This window comes from Botryllus schlosseri, chromosome 7 (assembly GCF_051294905.1).
Source record: "Botryllus schlosseri isolate E-star chromosome 7, Bs_hap1, whole genome shotgun sequence".
In the NCBI taxonomy this organism is placed as follows: Eukaryota; Metazoa; Chordata; class Ascidiacea; order Stolidobranchia; family Styelidae; genus Botryllus; species Botryllus schlosseri.
Window position 1 is genome coordinate 19,876,372 of NC_137242.1, and position 20,182 is coordinate 19,896,553.

The following is a 20,182-nucleotide window of genomic DNA, read 5'->3' on the forward strand; positions in this document are numbered from 1 at the left end:
GGATTCGTCCAAGTTCATCAACCTTGACCCAGCTGATACTAACGACAACACACGAAAGCTCGAAATGAAGCTGCAACGTCGCCTTCTCAAATTGAAAAAGGATGGACTCCTGCCTGTCAATCTGTACGAGTCTTTACGTCCTTCGGGTTCGCAGCGGCCGCGTATGTATGGTTTACCGAAAACATATAAACATGGCGTGCCCTTGCGTCCCATACTGTCAATGTGTGGATCAGCGCAACATAATTTGGCCAAATGGTTTAACACCGTCATTGAACCAGTTCGATCCTTATATACGCCCCATTTTTTTCGTGACTCTTTCACATTTGTGGAAGAATTGAAGTGCGCTGAATTAAATTCGTCCAAAGTATTTCTTAGCTCATTCGATGTGAAAAGTCTTTTTACCAATGTGCCACTGTCGGAAACTTGTGCAGATGAGCTTTATGGTAGCTCCCTTGAACCTCCTATAGTACCACGTGAAATATTTCTGGAATTGTTGCGAACTGCTACAAGCTGTGTTGAATTTAGCTTCAACGACGTGATGTTTATGCAAATCGATGGTATTGCCATAGTGTTCTCCTTTGGGCCCTAGTTTGGCAGATATATTTGTGGGGTACCATGAAAAGAAAATGTTTGAAAACGTCCCAAAACCTCTCCTTTATTATTGATATGTCGATGACACCTTTGTTGCCTTCAATAATGAACGAGATTGTAATATGTGTTTTAAAAAATTGAATTGTCTCCACCCAGCTCTACAATTTACTGTGGAGAAAGAAACTGATACAGCTCTTCCATTTTTAGACGTTTTAGTTGAGAGATCTGGAAAATTGTTTTTGACGTCAGTGTATAGGAAGCCGACGTTCACTGGCCATTATATCCGTTAGGATTCTTTCTGCCCGAAGCGGCGAAAACTCAGCCTAATATCAACTCTGGTTCAACGGGCCTTGCGCGCATCTGTTCGCCAGAAAAATTGCCACGTGATTTGGATGAGATCCATTCTATATCCTCTCAAAAATGGCTATCCTGAGCATGTATTGAAATGCTTCTTCGCAAGAGTGTTAAAACGTTCCCCAATTATGGACCAGAAAAATGCCCGGCATTTTTACATCTACCTTGGCTAGGCAATGTGTCCAATCGGTTTGAAAAGTTGATCAAATCGGCGGTGCACCGTTGTTATAGTGTAAATGCGCATGTGGTGTATACAACCAAAGCACTTCTGCCAAACTTCCGAAAGGATGTATACTTCCTGCTTTAAATGCAAGTAACGTCGTCTACGAATTTAAGTGCCACTGTGATAGTAGGTATGTGGGACGTACATCACAAAGATTGTTGGAACGGATACCGCAACACATTCCCAAATTAATTCGCTCAAAAACTTGCGCAAATGACCGTACGGAGTTCGCACGACAATGCAAATTAGCCGCCAAAACCGACTGTTACGAAGATTACCAAGCTTACGCTTCGGCAATTGGCCAACATTCAAGTGAGAACCCTTCTTGTGCTCAAAACTATAATGACCAAATGTTTACTGTCATTGCGCGAGGCAGATCCTTGTTTCATTTGAAAGCCTTAGGCTTGATCAATTGGATGATTGTTGTTGATTCAATTTTATGTAGACAAAAAGATTTTTCTGTATAACTTACAAATTTCCCATAAGTGCGTTCTAATTCGTGTTTGTTATTGTTTAGTTTCAAATTGCTATGTTACTATTACACTTCAAGTTCGTTATTGTTGCCATTGTTACATTGCAGACTTCATGGTATGTAATTTCTGATTGTTGCGTCATACTTCGCCTTTCTGGTTTTGCTTTTCATTCTGTTTAAATCCCTTCAGTGTGCCGTTAATTCTTGAAAAGAGGCACCCGAAAAGTCTTCGAGTTGAATAAATATTTTACTACAACGGATGTTGTATTGGAAGCGATCTTCAAGTTCTGTACCACGAACCAACTGTTTTAGTTATCAGTGTGTAACGTGACAGATAGATTGACGTAAGATAGATTTCGTCCATCGGTAGCCTGATATAAAACTGCCGAAATAAGTAGAAATTGTTCGATTAGAAAATTACCAAAGTATGTAAGTAGTTGTTAAAAGCATTTATATGAACTGCCGATAGCGGTGATCTGACATGCTGAGAACTGGACTCGTGCTGCTATATTGCAGGAAGTATAAATTTTCAATAGCATGTGCAATGTAAAAATATCACACTGAAAACGCTTCCGCCACTGCGGCCAGCTTTCCAACAGGAAAGTTAACAAATTGAGATCGATTTTTAAGGATTTTAACAATGTTCCAGCAACCAACTGGAAACTACCTGTCACGTACAGACGTAAAGCACCAAAATTCTTACGAAGGCTCAGCAAGGAATCCTATATTAGATGTTGCATTTATCTCATCTTGAAATGTCCAGAAATCTGAATTTGGACGCCTTCAAACACTTTGTAGTCAGTCAAACCTTATGGATGTAGTCAGTCAAACCTTATGGATCTATACTGTATTTACACACGCTACCGTAACAAATCTCCGAATTTAGTTCAAAATACTGTAACAGCACTGCTATTATTGAGCAATAATGAGCTTTATTTATAAATATGTTGAAAAGTGACAGCTTGAGTTGGATCTAGTGCATACGAATTTTTATATTAAAGGTCAACTGCATCTTCAAAATGACTTCACCTTATTTCGTACATTATGTGGTTAGGAATATGAATAAAATAATGAAAATTGAAATTACCAGATAGTTTTCAAGTAATTTGAATTACAAATCGAAATTCCGGAAAACGGAAACGAAATCACCCAGCCGTGAAATGACGTCAAGTAGTTGACACAACAAAAGTCCTTGTTATTTCTGTAGGCTGTTAGGTGGGATTATTGCTTAGATTTGCTGTGGATTTGGGTCTTTGAGTGGGATCATGAAAGATGTGAAGGAGATAATTCATAGAGTCAGATGTTATGTCGCGTATGGTTGGTCCAATACGCAATATGCCGTACCTACAATGCATTGACATCGCTGCGAAAACCCATCCATATACCGACAGGCGACCGGACGCCATTAAGAGCAAAAGTGCGGACTTATAGACAACCAAAGGCAGAGTCATTTTCAAATGCGAATCACTAACAAGTATCTTGCTTCAATGAAGTATCCGAGATACGCAACACGCAAGAAAACTGACTACTGAACACGGGCAACTCTTGCCGACGTACTGCAGTAGTGCACTAGTGCCGCTCATCCAATATGGAATCGGCGTCTCGTGTACACCAAAGATTCTACTGATTACACACAGGTGTGACGCTGAGAACCGTCTTGGCACACCAAAGATATTACGCTGAAGGTACCGGGATTCCAACCCGGCCGCTCATACTTTATTTCCGCGCACCAGTGTAATTGTGGTAATGTCAGAGGAACGCACTTCTAAAGCTATACAAAGTGTCCGAAATCGGTAAGTGAAAATGTACTGTGTCAGCTATAGTTTTGTAAAAGTGTATAACTAACCGCTTATAGTAGTATTGACTGTGGTATGGTAGTCATCGAAGTATTATTATTGTTTACACTCACGTGCATGTGCAAATAACTGAAATATGTATGCCTTGAAAAACTTGTAAGTAGGAGTGTACGTAGTCTGAAATAAAAACACTTGAAAATCAATTAAGAAAAAAGATCTATAAATGCATTAGTTACTATAAAGGGAGTTCATAACCTGCTGACTTCATGATGTATAATGGTTATATATCGCTGACTTCCTATTAATGGAAGAGTTGCTATTACTTTTGAAAATACACTTCTTTTTGTGTACGGTACATGTGCGGTCATGTAATCATATTAGTTACTTTAGTTATTGAATGAGGAGTGTCAGATATCTGTGACTGAACCTATCAATATTGACCGCTCAGTAAAAGATGAAAACTTATCACTATCATCATAATAGTCGTAAAGTTAGGTAGGATGCAGTTGGCAATCCTTCATTATTATGATACTTCCGAACAGCATTTGGTATAGGCCTACTGCCTTCGATTCGACTTTGTTATAAAACTCAGTGATATTTTTACTCCTGCTCTAGATTCCTGCAATGATGAAGTTGACGCATTCATTAAAGCAAGACCAGAAACGGCCGAGTCGACCAAGTCTATTATGATGATTCATCCTCATTCGACAAACGGCATCGTCAAAATTAGTTGAAAGAAGCTATTGCTGGACACAAAACTCTATATTTCTCTCCCTGACACAGTAGTACTGTTGATGGATTGGTTATGTTGCATTTATTATTTTCAATACAACTATTCCTTCACGAAGCATTGTAAAATTGAAATCCTTTGAAAGTACTGGATTTGATCGGATGCGCAGACAGGATTTTTCGTTGGCTTTTGTTGCAGAATCCCAGTGGCCAGCAAACAAAATTTCCGTGTACAGTTTTTCTCAGCTTCCTGAAAAGCGTAATTGTTGTGTTACTGACGGGTAATTATTTGGCACCCGACTCAACATTTCATGTGAATGAGACTCATTCGCTCATGCATCAAACTGGATGTTATAATTATATGACAATATTCCTGTTGATATCTATAGCGAGACAATCTCCAATACATACGCTTGATTGAAATGCTGTGATGCACTAATAATTCATTCGTTGCTCGAGGGACCTGTTTGCAGCACTCTCCCCTGATAGTTTGCATAAGTTGGCAACCTCCATCCTCTCAACTGTAATTGATAATACCATGCAAGATTAATAACTGGAAGGAGGTTCTCCACCAAATTACACATACCGGTGTATTTCATTTGGTCTAGACAAGCGGCTTAAGCTGAACACGCTAGGCTGATCATACTATATATCACTAACATCCTTAGGTTAGTCATCAATAATCATACTCAAACGACCCCTCGTTTTCGGAGCAGCAAGAAGTTCCACTGATATGGGATCGAGCACATCAACACTTGAAACGTGTCCTCGTTTCAACATTACTTTCGTAAGTGAGAGGAAAAAGCATACTTACATTCGACATCTGAGTACTCGGACTCGCCTGGTGAATCCATTACAAGCGAAACCTCCGCCATAACTAACTAAAATAAGCGCCCTGCTACTGCAAGACCGCCAACCCTATAGCATACATCTGCAGCCGCCAGAAGAGATGTCAACTACATGACGTCACAATGAACATTCCGCTTTTTCTGTAAACATACCAATATTGGGACTTTCGGTCCAAATTACGGCAATTTCCGATTAGTTTGAAATACGGAAAGTCGGCCATTTCGGTATGAAAAAAAATTCTGAACATGATTCCGCAAAGTTGTCTATGAAGATGCAGTTGACCTTTAACTCGTGTTTATTGCATGATGTGGCAAGTTTTTCATATTTGAAACGACAGAATAGAAATAGGTTAAGCTAAATCAGTTTCGTCTCTTCGAGAAAAATATCAATAGGAAATCGCAGTCGAGGAAATACCGAAAACACAGTCAAAGGAAGTTAAAACACAAAAATTGCAAACGCTATTGTGCAATAACCAAGTGGTAAGATGGCGCAACATTTTACTAATATATCTCAATACAATGTCTCAAAGGCGTCTAAGCACACTTGCTCAAAATCGTTGATCTATTAAGCTAATTAACAAACACGAAATAGTGGCAATATATGTTTCTCAGTGGCAGTTTATTTATCGCTGTAACATTGCAATGATCACTACGGTCGGTGTGATTGAGTGCCCAATAAGGACAGTGACGTACGTGGTTGTAGCCTTCAGTTCCTTCGACTAGGACAGTTTTAAGCAGTATACCCGCCTGTATTTCCAAGCCAATTTTTAAGTCATCAAATAGTTTTTGCAAAGCATTTTGAAGCAGCACTAGAAATGTCCACGCAACACCAAAACACAATGGTCATAACAAGACCCGTTCCGACTCTGCGATTGTTCGAACAATGCCGATATTTCAGACTTGGAGGACGGATTCTAGATGGATCAGTCCCTGATCATTATTTTAATTTATATTTTCGGAATCGGTGCAACAGTAGCTTTCGATCAAGACCAGATTCAGTAATTTCTGGGCTCGGGAATATAGCTTTTGGATTGCCAGACATCCAACAGTCGCTTAGGCAAAACAATTCTCCACTCCAGCCTCGGCGAAGCGGAACGAAGCTGCAAAATCGGTCGTTGCCGTTCAATGTTTAATTTCTATAATGAAACAAATGAATCAGATCATGCTGATGACGATGTCACAGAACAGGAAGCTACGCCATTTTTTGAACTGGACCCGTACATCGGCGTTGAGAATTCGGTAATCGAATCGCTTGGAAGCATGAAGTCCAGGCTGTCTGACAGAATTACCGAATCTGGAGATTTTAACAAGAAGCTATCTAGTACAATAACCCCAGAGGAATGACAAAGAGCTATAAAAATCGAGTCAAACATCATTTTGCTAGCGATTCACCTTACGCAACGATCATTATACGGGAGCTTCTGAAACTATGATTCATGTGTCTGTACCCAGGGTCCAGTGAAATTATTTACGTGCTCCAGATAAACGACAGACAGCGAAAAACACTAGGAAGGTAAAGTCACACTCTACTGCGGCAACAAAAATGTCGCGGATGCACGGTCGTTGTCGAAGCTAATATCCATACTTTGATAACATCAACTTAAATTGATTAACTTTATTTTATTGCATCTGGATGCAGGAACCATGGTCGCAAATGTAGTAAAGCGAGACGAGTTAAAGGTGAACAGCGGCTCCAGCTGAAGGAAGAACTTAATAACAAAACGCCAACATAATTGCATCGAAAATTATACGATCAATTGTCGGACAGTGAGCGTTAGTAAGGGTCACACACATTTGCACCCTCAATTAACGTCCTCAAAAATGTCAAAGGATATGGTTGTCCAGCGACGAAATACGCCCGAAATTGGCTACTGTTCATGGAAAAGTTGAGAGAAATCTTGACAAAGGAAAAGAAAACTAATTTCCTACGCACGTGATCCGCGCATCCACCAAGCGTGAGTATGTACTGTGTACATCGTACATGTATAATGACGGACAGGTGCGCCTCTATCAAATGCTCTCTCGCATATATTTCTTCTTCTTTGATGGCAGCAGGGTTGTTACGCGCAGCCAGAAAGGATGTGAGAATGCTCAAATTAACGTGCTTTTGGTTCGAAATCCAAGGAAGGGTCGACCTGGAATGCTGGCTTTCTAACCAACACGCACGACAGCATATAGAGCAGTGATCGGGAACCTTTTTTGTCCGAAGAGCCATATTGGCCCTTTTTTTTCCATCTCAACTCCCAAAGAGCCATACATGCCAATTAACTGTTACGTCACAATTGAAAATTCGTCACGTCATGGTAGCAGAAATTCGAACTAACTACATGGGATTCCTCGTGTGCGTGATATTTTTCTCTGTAAAAACTGGTATGTATTGTTCGAAAATAAAGCTCGAAACGAGAGGTAAAGGCAGAGACGGGGAGAGCCTCACCATTCATAACGCAATTCATCGTAAACAGCTTAGAATTTATTATAATTGATAATAATCGAATGCAACTGTCACACTGATTCCGAAAATTTAAATACTTCTCAATTGTCAAGGTATTCGGCGGTAACATTACGTTGCGCTGCACGCATACATTTTATCGCCCGTACTACAGAGCTACTTACCAATAAAGAACGTCGATAGCTAAGGCGTTGTTTGTAATTCGAGTTTGTAATTGTGAATATCACGTCCACGGCAGTTCATTTCGCGCCGTAGATCAGGAAGACAATGTGTATTTGAAAACTGCGTTTTGAGATTGGCGTCACCATGCTCTTTGATTAATCAGCATGTCGCATAATTCAAGATTTAGAGTCGAGTACATAGAATTCGCGAGTGGCATTGACTGTCATCGCGAGTGGCATTGACTGCCGGCGTGACAGTAACTTAAATTTTAAGATTTTGAAAACAGAGGGTCCGAGCCCCTAAATATGAAGACGGCATTGTTGTTACCTCTCCAAGACATGCTTATACTGTCACAAGAATAGTTATTGCGGCCGTGATAAAAATATATCAACAAGTCGCTGCAATATTGATCAATTCGGTACAAAAATAAATATTTGGCAAAGAGCCATATCTTATACCTAAAAATAAATATTTGGCAAAGAGCCATATCTTATACCTAAAAGAGCCATATATGGCTCGCGAGCCATAGGTTCCCGACCACTGATATAGAGGGAACTTCCTACGGAATTTCAAATGCGATTCGTCGGGTAGAAAGCGTGCCGTTAAACCGCTTATCATTGTAACAGACGGCAGTAAAGCGGTGTGGAATGCAGTGCTGGATGCATTTACCAGGGAAAATCGAGTACAATACTACTACCGCTGTTATCGCATCGTAACTGGCAATGTTGCACAAAATGATATGGAAAAGACTTTCGTAGTAAATTGCTATAGCTACAGCATGAAAGCCGCATCCATATTTTGTCGAAAGCATTACAAAAAGGAATTTGTCTCAGTTGCATTATTTTGGATTGGTTTTTTTGCTGTCGCAAGAATTATTATCAAAACTGGACGAAATTACGCGCAACATTCATACGATGTTGCTCAATCCCAAACTGACGCCATCTCTTCAAACCAGCTTTCGGTATCTGTCACTGCATAAAGGACAGGAAAACCAAGGTTACAGTATCGAAGACTATTCCAACGAGGGAGGCCACGACGAGGAATATTTTTCAGGGATAATTCCTATCGACAAAGAACAAGAGCTCCGATCTCCCTTCTACCTTCGATATTGTAACCTCGCGACAAAGTGGACGTCAGAATCAACTCTAATCGATTCCAACCCGGAAAGAGTGTAGAAGAATTTCGTTACTGACCACCTGTGAATATACCCGAATCAAACCATATGCCACTGCCCGCAATTCTATTCATCGGTGTGGTTTTGAGATGGTTTACAGAGATTTGAACAGGCTTTTTCTTCCTTCACCAAGTGTCAAACGTTGTCCACGCAAGATCTTCCGGATCCTTACCTGTCTCGATGCGTCGCCAAGCGACTGGCCAGCTATCACATGATGACAATGCCAGTTAATAAACAACCAGACACTGTGATGAACAAGCTGCAATTGTAAGTAGTACACAGTTGAGGACTTGAGGTGATACAATGTCTTTCGATCATCGCCGGCCCGATATCTCGTGATTGAAAGGCCGATTTTATGAGATATAGGCCGATTTTATGAGATATAAACTAGCCGCTTATAGTTGATAGCAAACACAGCACGTCCAATCATAAACTCGTGATATCATTTACACGTTAGAACAGCAGATGGTGCTACTGACTGTAGCGGACTCGGGCAACTAGATAATTAGACTAATTAGAGCGAAATGCCGATAATGTCATTCTGATCTAATTTTTGGAATGTTTCTATAATCTGATTTTAATTGTAATCTTATTTGTGGTTTTCCTGAAATGCTACAGGAGAACTGTATAGTGCGAAACGCGCCAAGCTTGCTGCACAGACATTTGCCATTCTCATGCTTGAATGAACTCTGAATTGATACGAACAGATGAACTCTGAATTGATACGAACAGAACTTGAATAAATTTCGAAGTTTTCACGAATACAGTAATTGTAATCTAATATTGAATAATACTGTCTAGCTATAATTCTAATTCTACTTTTTGGCGTGGTAGTTCATATTTCAGAACTCGTCTGCATTGTTTGAGTGATGATGTTCCTATACATTCAAATCATTGTAATTCTTATGTAATATGTAAAAGCTGCAAATTTTCTAGTTGTCCAACTCTGGTCTATATAGATAGATATATACTAATGTTGCGGTGGTCAGTTAGTGTCAAAATAGGTGTCAGCAAATGCGAGAATTGGACATGTACGTGGGTGAAAAATAGGCGGTGTTTTTTTCTAGATTGCCTCCATGTGGTTAAGTGCTCGCCGCCGTTTTACAAAAAAAATCGGCAAATTATCGTTAGTCGACTAGGCGCAACCTCTCGTCATATTCTGGGAGACATATCAAGGCACTGCCATACGGACATTCCAGCAAGTCAATAAATATTTGAAATTTCAAAAAATGTATCGACAGTTGAAGCGATACCCTGGACTCGATCTGCAACGATACAAGAACACAAGGTTCAGTAGAGCAATTTTTCTTACAGTTGAAACATATCTACCTGAACAAAAACCGAGCATCAAATATAACATCAAATATATCTAGTTTCGTCTCGCACTACGAGGAGCAAATATATCTAGTTTCGTCTCGCACTACGAGGAGGAGGCAAGGATCACTGGAAAAATGTTTGCGGATGATTTGTTTAAAGCAGAGGTGGGCAACCTTTTTGGCGTCCACGGCCGCATTTCGAATACTTCGGCGCCATACGGCCGCCAGCCCACGAAGTTGTTCACTTATGGTTGCTCAGCGGAGTGCTCCCAAGACCCTTCAGGTGTTGATACCAAACACGCTTGAGCCGAAGGCTCCGGGTGACCATACCGCCCCATTACGATTGGTCCGATAATAGTCCGCACATTCCATAAGATACTGGCGTGGCGGCTGAGCTTGTCATTAAAGCTGAATTCCATATAGCGGGCGTTAATCCCAACCGACGGATGCGCCGAAAACGTGACACTATTAGATGCTATGGTCACGAATGCGAAAAGCTCTATATCGGACCTCAACGTGGTCTTCCTTGACCTGCGTAAAGCGTTCGACTCGGTGAAACAAGAAAGCATTCTCAGAGCGGCCATGCGCCTCGGCGTCCCGGAACCCTTCGCGAGGTATCTGGAAAGTTGTTGCGACGGCGCTTCGACCAACCTCTACAGTGAGGAGATCCAAGTCAAGCGCGGAGTCCGTCAAGGAGACCCTCGATGAAGCTATTTGCAAGCTTAAGAAAATCGGGCCGACTATCGAGGGGGAGGTGGTTAGTGCCCTCGGATTTGTCGACGACGTGGCGCTGCTTACAAGAACAGCGGCCGCAATGAAAACGCAACTATAGACCTTCCTATCGTGTCTCAAATTGGCAGGTCTTGAGGCCAATCCTGCGCAATGTAGGTCGTTGGTCATCAAGGCCGATGGGAAGCACAAGCGGTGGTTGGTTAATACCTCGGACCACTTTGGAATTAACGGAGTGCCCATCATCAGAAAGTGCCCATCATCAGAGCCCTGGGGCCTGAGGAAACGTATCGGTACCTCGGTATCGAGACGGGAGCTGACGGCTGTGAGGCGAAAGTTGGGAAATGCTTGGAGGAGGGGTTGAAGGCACTGTCGGACGGACGCCCTCTTAAGTCGCAACAGCGGCTTTATTCTTCTGAGAAATCACCTCTTCCCCAGACTTACACGTACGGGTGTTCTTTGGGGAAAGGGAAACCGAATCTGCTGTCCACCTACGATATCAAAGTTCGTAGCGCGGTGCGACGCTGGTTGCACCTACCGAACGATACGATGACCCCGTTTTTACACGGGAGAATTACGGAAGGAGGTCTGGGGATTCCGTCCTTAGCAAGTCGGTTGATCCTCCTCAAGCGAGCACAGTTAGAGCAGTTGAAGGATAACCCCGACCCTGTTGTCCAAGCTCTGGGACATGGCGAGCATGTAGCGGTGGTGCTTCGGAAACCGGGTATACCCAAGATTAACGGGGAGCCGGTAAAGAGCCTACCGGCGGCAGACGCGGCGCTTGCCGGGTGGCTCCATCAGACGGCTGATGGGGCCTGCCTGAAGGAAGCGGATGAGATCCCAGCATGCCAACATAACTGGGTCTCTGACGGATCGTCTTTGCTCACGGGACGGGATTTTATCCAGGCTGTCAAGGTCAGGGGTAATCTCCCGTTTACGGTGAGCCATGGAGCGAGGGGTAGAATAACAGCGAGCCCCTTTTGTCAGGCTGATCTATGCAAGGGAAATAACAAGCCGGAGACGCTTGGTCATCTCAGTCAATCGTGCCCCGCACTGCATGGCCTACGAAGTATCCGCCACGATAGCGTGCAGAAAGTAATCGTCGATAGACTGAAAAAAGAACAGGTGGCATGTAATTGAGTGTCCGAAGGTAGCGTAATGGTGAAGCGTCCGGCTTCTTGATCGGTAGGTCGTGGGTTCGATCCCCGGCCGGGTCAGACCAAAGACCTGTTAGTAACACTGGTATCCATGACTTCCCTGCTTGGCCCTCATGCATTACTGGGATAGCATGGAGGGGTGATGCATGACTTAGAAAGCCGTCAAGGCTATATCTGCACTTCCTTGTCCAGCGGCATACGCTCATCATGCACTCATGGTATGCATATGCACAAATCTTGTGTATGTGTATCATGAGTCGGTGTAGGCCCTATGTCGCAAAAAACATCAAGGACAAAAATACACTACGTCCTTTCCTTTCCGCGGATCAAAACTGAGTCGAGTTACTGCAGCCCAGACATGTCTGCTGGCGGCCGCCCGTAGATACCGCTTCGGTCATAGACGTTCAGGTCACCTCCGATTGGAAGACCGGAGAGAACGTCCTACATCGCGCCCATGAAGCCAAAGTGACCAGATATGCTACTAGACCCGTCATCGAATGGGTCCACGAACATACTGATGGAATGGCCGAGGTCACTCTCACTTCGATTCTATCAATATGTTCCTGAACCCATTCGATGACGGGTCTAGTAGCATATCATGGCGATCATTACTTTATTGTCAGGAATGTTTGCGGTTGCACTCCACCGAGCGACGTCCGCCGCTGCCTATTACAGAAGTGCGTTTGCCGGGTTCGTTTTAACAATCGTCGGAACCGGTCGCAGTTACAAACTTCAGTTCTTGCAGCACTCGATCGCCTCAAGGTAGACTGCGGAGGAGTAACTTGTACAAGCTAATACCATACGTAGTCCTGGGCTAAGGTTGGTTATTGATTAAACCAAGTGCGCCAGAAAGGACCGCAATTTTCGTATGCTGTTCTGCATATTTCATTATATCTTCGCTGCTAGACTCTCTTATCTTGCTTATCCCCTCTCGTGTTCCTGCTGACCGCACGACCGCCAAGTGAAAGACTAACTAACATTCGGTCTCGCTTTGTCTCTCTTCAAATGAAGCGAATTAAGCGTGACCAAATCATTGATGCTGAAAATATAGAAGTCGATTCAACATCCATCCAAAAACTAGTTAGATATTAGTTTATGCATATACGTGTGTATGAGTTCAAGGAGAAATGCGACAATTTGGAACTACTCATGTTATGGTTATCAGTATACAAAATGAGAATAGGTCTACTGAAATATAACTAGAAGTTGGACATAGAAAACAATTGGCCTGTAAAGCCAGACTATGGAAGAAGAAAGAGACGAAAGTAAAAATGAGAATCTAGTTGTTTTACTCAGTTTATTTGAAAATACTCAACCAGCCCACGTGATATTAGGTTTGTCACTTGCCTGTTCAAAAGTTACTGAATTCTTATTCCATGCTGTAACTTGATTGCATAAACGTTGTTGAGCAGATCTGGCCGCATGAGTTGCGTATATGTGTCTAGACGATTGCTCCTGCAGGTATGTCTGGATTATATGGTTTGAATAGAAATCGTTGTTTTTGGAATTGCTAAAACCTTGAGATTTGTATTTTAGAATTCGGAATCGACCATAATCAAATAAATATTCTCGTTAAAGACCTGATGGGCATCACTCGTGTGTGGAATATAGTCGAAAAAGTTGTCACTGTTGCATCTTTCATATGCAGCTCAGTAGCTCTCTCCGTAGCTCACAATCTCTCAATATTATTATGTGCCGGGAAAAGATTACCACGTGGTTACCTAGCGGGACAAGATGGTATTCTTTCTCCGAAACATTGCAGCATGTCATAAATATTGAAACAGCTATTGAAGTGAGTAATTCTAGTAAAGGCGCGGCCACACCGAATCGATCATTCCGGCCAGAGCCACACTGAACTGAACAGGAAGAGAGAGTCCAGTAACCGTGCAAAGTTTGTTTCCTGCGAAGCTTTCGGCCGACTACGTACCAGACGTGGACAACTAGAACATTATCAGCTTTTCCAAATTGGATTACAATTAGATTATTGGCATTTCGATCTAATTTATTGAAATTAGACAACTAAAATTATCTAGTTGTCGACGCATGTACCTGGGCAACTAGAAAATTTTCGGCTTTTCCTAATTAGATTAGAATTTGATTATTGCATTTCGCTCTAATATAGTGAAATTAGACAACTAGAATCATCTAGTTGTCCAAGTCTGCTACGTACCGGAGTAGTGTACAGAATCGAGCTACCACCCCCTGGACAACGAATAAAGTGTCAGCGCCCCCCCTCACTACTTCCAAATCATGAAAGAAGAGCTGTTCTGCATTTATTACAGCTAATAATGCGACGGATGAAGCTGGCGTATTATCAAAATCATCATCCTCGTCGCCATATTGGGCTTGAGTTTCTATACTAAAATCTCCAGTCTCCACGTCCCGTACCCTCTAATTTTTCAGGAGTCTGCGCAAACATGCCAACTCACTGCGCAGGCCCTTGGACAACAGTGCGAACCAGGCCCCCCATATGCGGTGATAAACATAACTTCTGGGGGCTTCGCCCCCCAAACCCACTTTGGCCTTTCCGCTTTTTGCCGCTACTTATCATCTACAATGGGTGTCCGTTCAGCGGGTGTGTAGCCTGAACGCGCGAACCGCGAAGAATTTCTATAAATCATGATTAAATCGGTATATTGCTATCATTGTTTAAACAGAGTTACCGGTAGAGCTGATCGAGTGAGGTGTGTTGCAAAAGGTAGGAAGGTTCCCTAAATAATATTAAAACATCTTCGGGCGTAGCCGTTGGCTGCGTTACAGGATGCTATTTCGTGACCTCGCTGCTGTCCGCATTTTATCATCCGAAAATTCGTTTGCTATTTTGGCTTCTCGACATATTTCGCAGAGCAGACCCTTTCCCTCTCAAAAAAGTAAATTCTCACCTAATTTTATAGTTTTGTCTTCCGCTTTCACATGCTATGACAACCATTCCTTGTTAAACGAATCACACTTCGATGTTAATTTGGCTTGGTGAGGGAATAAGAAACTACTTATTCGTTTTGCCATTATCAAAAGCGGTCGGTTAAACAGCGACACAATTAGCAAGTATTCACTCAACCAAGCGCGGTTAAACGGTGGGAGTAACTATGACTCTATTGGTCAAGCTGTGAACCCCGGAGGCATGCGTAAACCGGACCCCCTAGTCGAACTTGTGCAATTCGACGCAACAACCCGAGACTACGTGGGCCTAGGGCCGACGAGAAGACACTTGATACACCTCTTGGACGAAGGTAGCGATCGTCAAGTCAACCCTGTTCAGTTGACGCGGAGGGGGACTGAAACCTCAGGGTCCGAGTCTTCGCAAACGACACTACATACCGGCGGCTGTGACAAATCGTCGCGACGTCGGCCAGGTGAATGTCGGCGTCAAAGAGTGGGGGGCTGAGACCAAATGCCTCTGGGTCCGAGCCGCCTGTTCGAACGAGCGTCAGCCTTGACGCAACATCGGCCTTGGCAAGCCGGCATCAGCCGTGACCGATATTCGGTCCAAAGTGGATTGAACCAGATGTCATGGCCCTGTGCCCTATAGCGCTGTGAGGTGTTAGGACCCGAAGGTTAGGGCCTTGCGAACCCCCCTTAGCACTTCATGGTGCTAGAATAAGGGTGTCCTGTCTGCCTAGTTGCCCCTGCCAACGGCTTGAGTTCTGGTGCCCTCATCTCACTGCAGCAATGCAAGGAGTTGGGCCCTGGTTCTCTGTAGCGGTAGACAGGGGACGAATTGAGACACCCGTCGTCGTCAGTGGTGAGGGTCAGCAGGTCCGGATACTCTGGCGGCCTCCCCCAACCTAACCGTCCCTGGCGGCGGGCCTGGTTCCAGTGCGTCCCATCTACTGCGAACTGTGCGCAAGGGGTGGGATCCCGGTTCCCGGGTCGCTTAAGACGGATGGCTTTGACCGCCCAATGGTCGATTGAAGCCCGATACTGACCGAATCTTCTCTCCTTTGACAGTGCTCTAGTTTAGTTGTGATCTGTGATTGAGAGATTATTCAGGGAGAGGAAGCGAAGTTCAGCGAGAGTGAAGTACAGCAAAGAAGGAAGAAGATAGCGAGATGACCCAAGAGACTCCAAGGAGCTGTACCCTAGGGGGTGGATCTCGGGAAGGAAACCCGAGCGGTTCCTGTAAATGATCGTTCGGCACGCCTCAGGACAGACAGAGGGCAACACCGGAAACGGAGCCGCTCGGTGGCGTTTGCGGCAGAAGCGGCTGAGAAGATCGCGAACAAAAGGCGGCAGTAATGTCTCGAAGAGGAGCTGGTACTTGCCAAGACGTAACTGCTCCTCAAGAGCTCTGGCAGGAAAGTTTACTACAAGGTTTTTGAGAAGGCGCTCCCATTGAGTGGAGCATCGAAGCCATTCGATGTCATAGGAAAGGTGCGAAGTACAGGGAGCTTCTGCTGAAGTTAGAATCCGAGGCGACCAATAGCTCGGTGACAGGTCAACCAACTGACCTTGACTCGGCAAGGAGTAGTGCGGCTGATGGACTGCTTCTCTGAGGGCCCGCAAGCTCGGATGAGCTCTGTGCGACAAATGGACTGAGCCACCCAAGCCCCTTGGGGAAGAGGAAGTCATAGTCAAGCATTATATTTGTATTTACTGATGATGGACCCCTTCCGAAACGATAAATTCGTTCACCACTTGCCTAAGCGTCTTTTCTTTCCCTCGATGAGAATACCGGCCTGTAAGGCTACAGCCGTTTCCTTCACAATAAAGCAGCCATGCTGTAGAAGTTTTAGTGAAGCAGCTGTTGTTCGTTCATCATGTATTTCGTACCTCAACATGTCCTGAATTAATCTTAAAGCATCATCTGCCACCCTACCAACCAACAATGGGCTTTCAGAATCCCCGCGGGTAGCAGACTCCTTGAACACGTACGTTATCAGCAAGCTGCTGCTTTCGTGATCATTGAAGCATAGCAGATTAGCAAATCAAGAGCCGTGGTTATTTCAATACTAGTGTTCTCGCCGTTCTATGGTCGGTGGCACGCCCATTCTTGGGCAGCTACTTTCATACGCTTTGCCCGAAATCTTAACGGCTTTCCTGTGAGCTTCTTTTAGGCTAATTGTTGTTTTACATCTATAATCTATATATAGCATGAGACACAATCAAGGATAATCTATAGCATGAGACACAATCAAGGATAATTTTTATGATTTTCCGAATTTTGGACAACGCTAATGATCACGTTGCCGGACTAAATTCGCTATGTGTGGACTGTGCGTGTTGGCGAGTCGTATGTATATCAGTTCGCTATGTGTGCAGTGTGCGTGTTGGCGAGTCGCATGTGTAAAGATTCTTGGCAGACTTGAACAAACTACTGGTTTGCAAAAGCGGAACTAGGATTATAACTAGAACTATTCGATTTTTAAAACTAGAAGTAGAACACTCAGGCGAGTCGTATGTATATCAGTTCGCTATGTGTGCAGTGTGCGTGTTGGCGAGTCGCATGTGTAAAGATTCTTGGCAGACTTGAACAAACTACTGGTTTGCAAAAGCGGAACTAGGATTATAACTAGAACTATTCGATTTTTAAAACTAGAAGTAGAACACTCAATTTTCAAAATCCGCAACTAGAACTACTCAAAGACCGTCGGTTAAATTTACCATCAACTAACTAATTGGGTAGTTTGTACAAGTCTGATTTGTGGCGAATTTGGCAGTGGCTCGCATGAATGGGTCTGGGGGGGGGGGCTTCGCGCCTCAAAATTGTGTTCAATATCCTATGAGCGCTCAATAAGAATATTTGCGGCACTGACCAGGTTCCGTTTCGGTCCGGGTATCGCTAAGACGAACCATTTTCGCGAGGCCGAAGAGGTTGAGAACCACAGGACTATTACGACACCATGCAAATAAATACGTTCGAAACTTCTAAATCAGGGGTTCTTCATGCGCGAGTCGCATGCAAAGAATCTGAGTTTTTGGACAGCCACAACACAATTATTATTCTAAATAATTATTCGATATATCAAAAATATAGAAATTCGACAACGATCTTAGTGGAATGGCCGGTGAAGGTAAAAATGAAGCAAGCTCGTCGCGGTATTCTGAAGGCAAAAATGAAACAAGCTCGTCGCAGTATTCTGGATAACTTTTTTCTAGCAGTATTCTGGATAACTTTTTTCTAGCATACTTTATAACCCTAGGAACTAGAATTACTTTGAAGGAAATGTGGAAATGGTAGCTGCTATGTTTCCTCAAATGCGCTCTTCATGTGAGATTTGCGAACCTTGCGTCCAAGTAAGTCATCATATTGTAAATTTACTACTGCAAACCTAGAATTAAGAGAAGCTAATATTACTACAGTTTAAACTCGTATGGTGATTGTTTGCAACACAGGTTGTTGTACTACTACAAAGGTATAGTTGTTTATTTAGTTGTTTATTAAGCAAAAGGAATGCCGCTTATCGCCTGACGGCCTTCTGCGCCACGGTCAATAGCATTGTACATAAAATATGACGAAATAACGGAATGAAGTAGATACACACAGATGACAAACAACTGGGATTCATACTCTACAGTAGCGTTGAGACCCCGGGAAATCCCGATCCCGGGATTTGAAGCAATCCCGATCCCGGGATTGGTCCCGGTGAAATCCCGGGATTTGTGAACAGCATCTACCAAGGCTTATATGTAGCGCCATATCTCTTATTTTGGTATATGTAGCGCCATATCTCTTATTTTGGTAATAAAGCAGTGTCACAAACTCGGCTGATTGTCTAGAACAGTGGCCTCAAACACGCGGCCCGCAAGAACTGTTTTAGCGGCCCACGTCGGCGTTTTTACTTTTTAAGCATTCGACAATATTAAACTCGAAAATTTCAGATTTCGGACCTTGAAAATTCATTCTGAAACCACACTAAAAACCTGAATCGCTATCACACATCAAACGTCCACTAGCTGCTAAATTATAATGTGACAGCTTTTACGATGACACGAGGCATTTGTCGAACTGTCTATATAACTCCTTGTGCTTGGCATCGCCAAATTATGCCAAGCACAACAATATTTTTGAAAACATTGAAAAATATGACTTTTTCTTGGCAACTGTGAATATTACAATAGTGTGGCAACTGTGAATATTACAATAGTGTATTACATTTTCACAATGTGTATGGGATGCTAATCGGCAAGGTCCGACAAAAAAGGCGTACTGGGAAATACATATTATAACCCTATTTGATGCTGCTGCCCGCCGTGTCATCAAAAACTACGAAGTTGGCCCGCGAGCAAATTGAAGTTTGGGGCCCCTGATCTAAACGATGATACTCTTGATGCTCATATGCTTTGCGTCAATTCAATATCACAAGGACTAAATGTTATATTGGTGTATGTGTATTTTACTACTTTTCTAATCCCGGGGAATCCCGAAGTCCCACCCCTACTCTACAGGTCATTGATTACTATCTGCATATGCTCACTGATTCAAAAACATGTATGCTGGAAAGCATCGTAGCGACTCTTATCATTGCCAATTCGAATGAAGAGCTAATCCGAAGGCTATCATTGCGAAAGGTACACAGCCCTATTATTTCAATAAATCGATAAATCTAGGACGATGATTATTGTAGGGCAATATAAAATGACAACGCTGTGATCTTGGACGCAAGACAGCGATTACATCGCATTGCATTGTGCACTGTCGGTTCTTTGCAATCAGTTATATATCTGACAGGCGAAACTCGATAACTACAGGATCATCGGTGCAGTGAGTCGAAACTCGATCACTACAGGATCATCGGTGCAGTGAGTAAGTTCGCAGTGGATGCTGCTGGTTGGTCACGAATTGCATATGATCGTTCGGCAAATCTAATAAAGCGCATTTTATGTATCTACAAGTAACTAATACATCAGATGCGGAAATACCATTGATAAATCCACTAGGGAGTGCGAAAACAATTACCATAGCAGCGACGGTCCACTAGGGAGTAAGAAAACAATCACCATAGCAGCGACGGAGAAATTCAAGCAAGTCAGCGTCGGAATATTGTTCACTCTCATGGGATTGGAATATTGTTCACTCTCATGGGATTTTGATTTCGCATCAACCCATTACTAGTTCAAAAGAGGTCGATGTACTGATCATTTACTCCACCATGCCTATCATTATAATTGCACATAAGAGATATATACAACCGTATTCATTCTCTACTAGGACATATCTGCGAATCCGGAGCGCGTTCGTCGA

At 43.2% G+C, this 20,182-nt stretch overlaps 1 protein-coding gene and 2 long non-coding RNA genes across 4 annotated transcripts in view; 2 read left to right on the forward strand and 1 right to left on the reverse strand.

The window, feature by feature from the left end:
* The window catches only part of LOC145442840 (glutathione synthetase-like), a 350,056-nt gene that overhangs the window by 178,462 nt on the left and 151,412 nt on the right, over positions 1-20,182 (forward strand). The window lies entirely within an intron of this gene.
* LOC145443536 (uncharacterized) lies at positions 2,642-4,313 on the forward strand. The gene is made up of 2 exons (XR_013916456.1): positions 2,642-3,433; positions 4,052-4,313. It is a non-coding gene; the product is annotated as an uncharacterized LOC145443536 (long non-coding RNA).
* Positions 4,232-5,305, reverse strand: LOC145443535 (uncharacterized). The gene is made up of 2 exons (XR_013916455.1): positions 4,980-5,305; positions 4,232-4,686 (listed from the first exon to the last, which is right to left on the reverse strand). It is a non-coding gene; the product is annotated as an uncharacterized LOC145443535 (long non-coding RNA).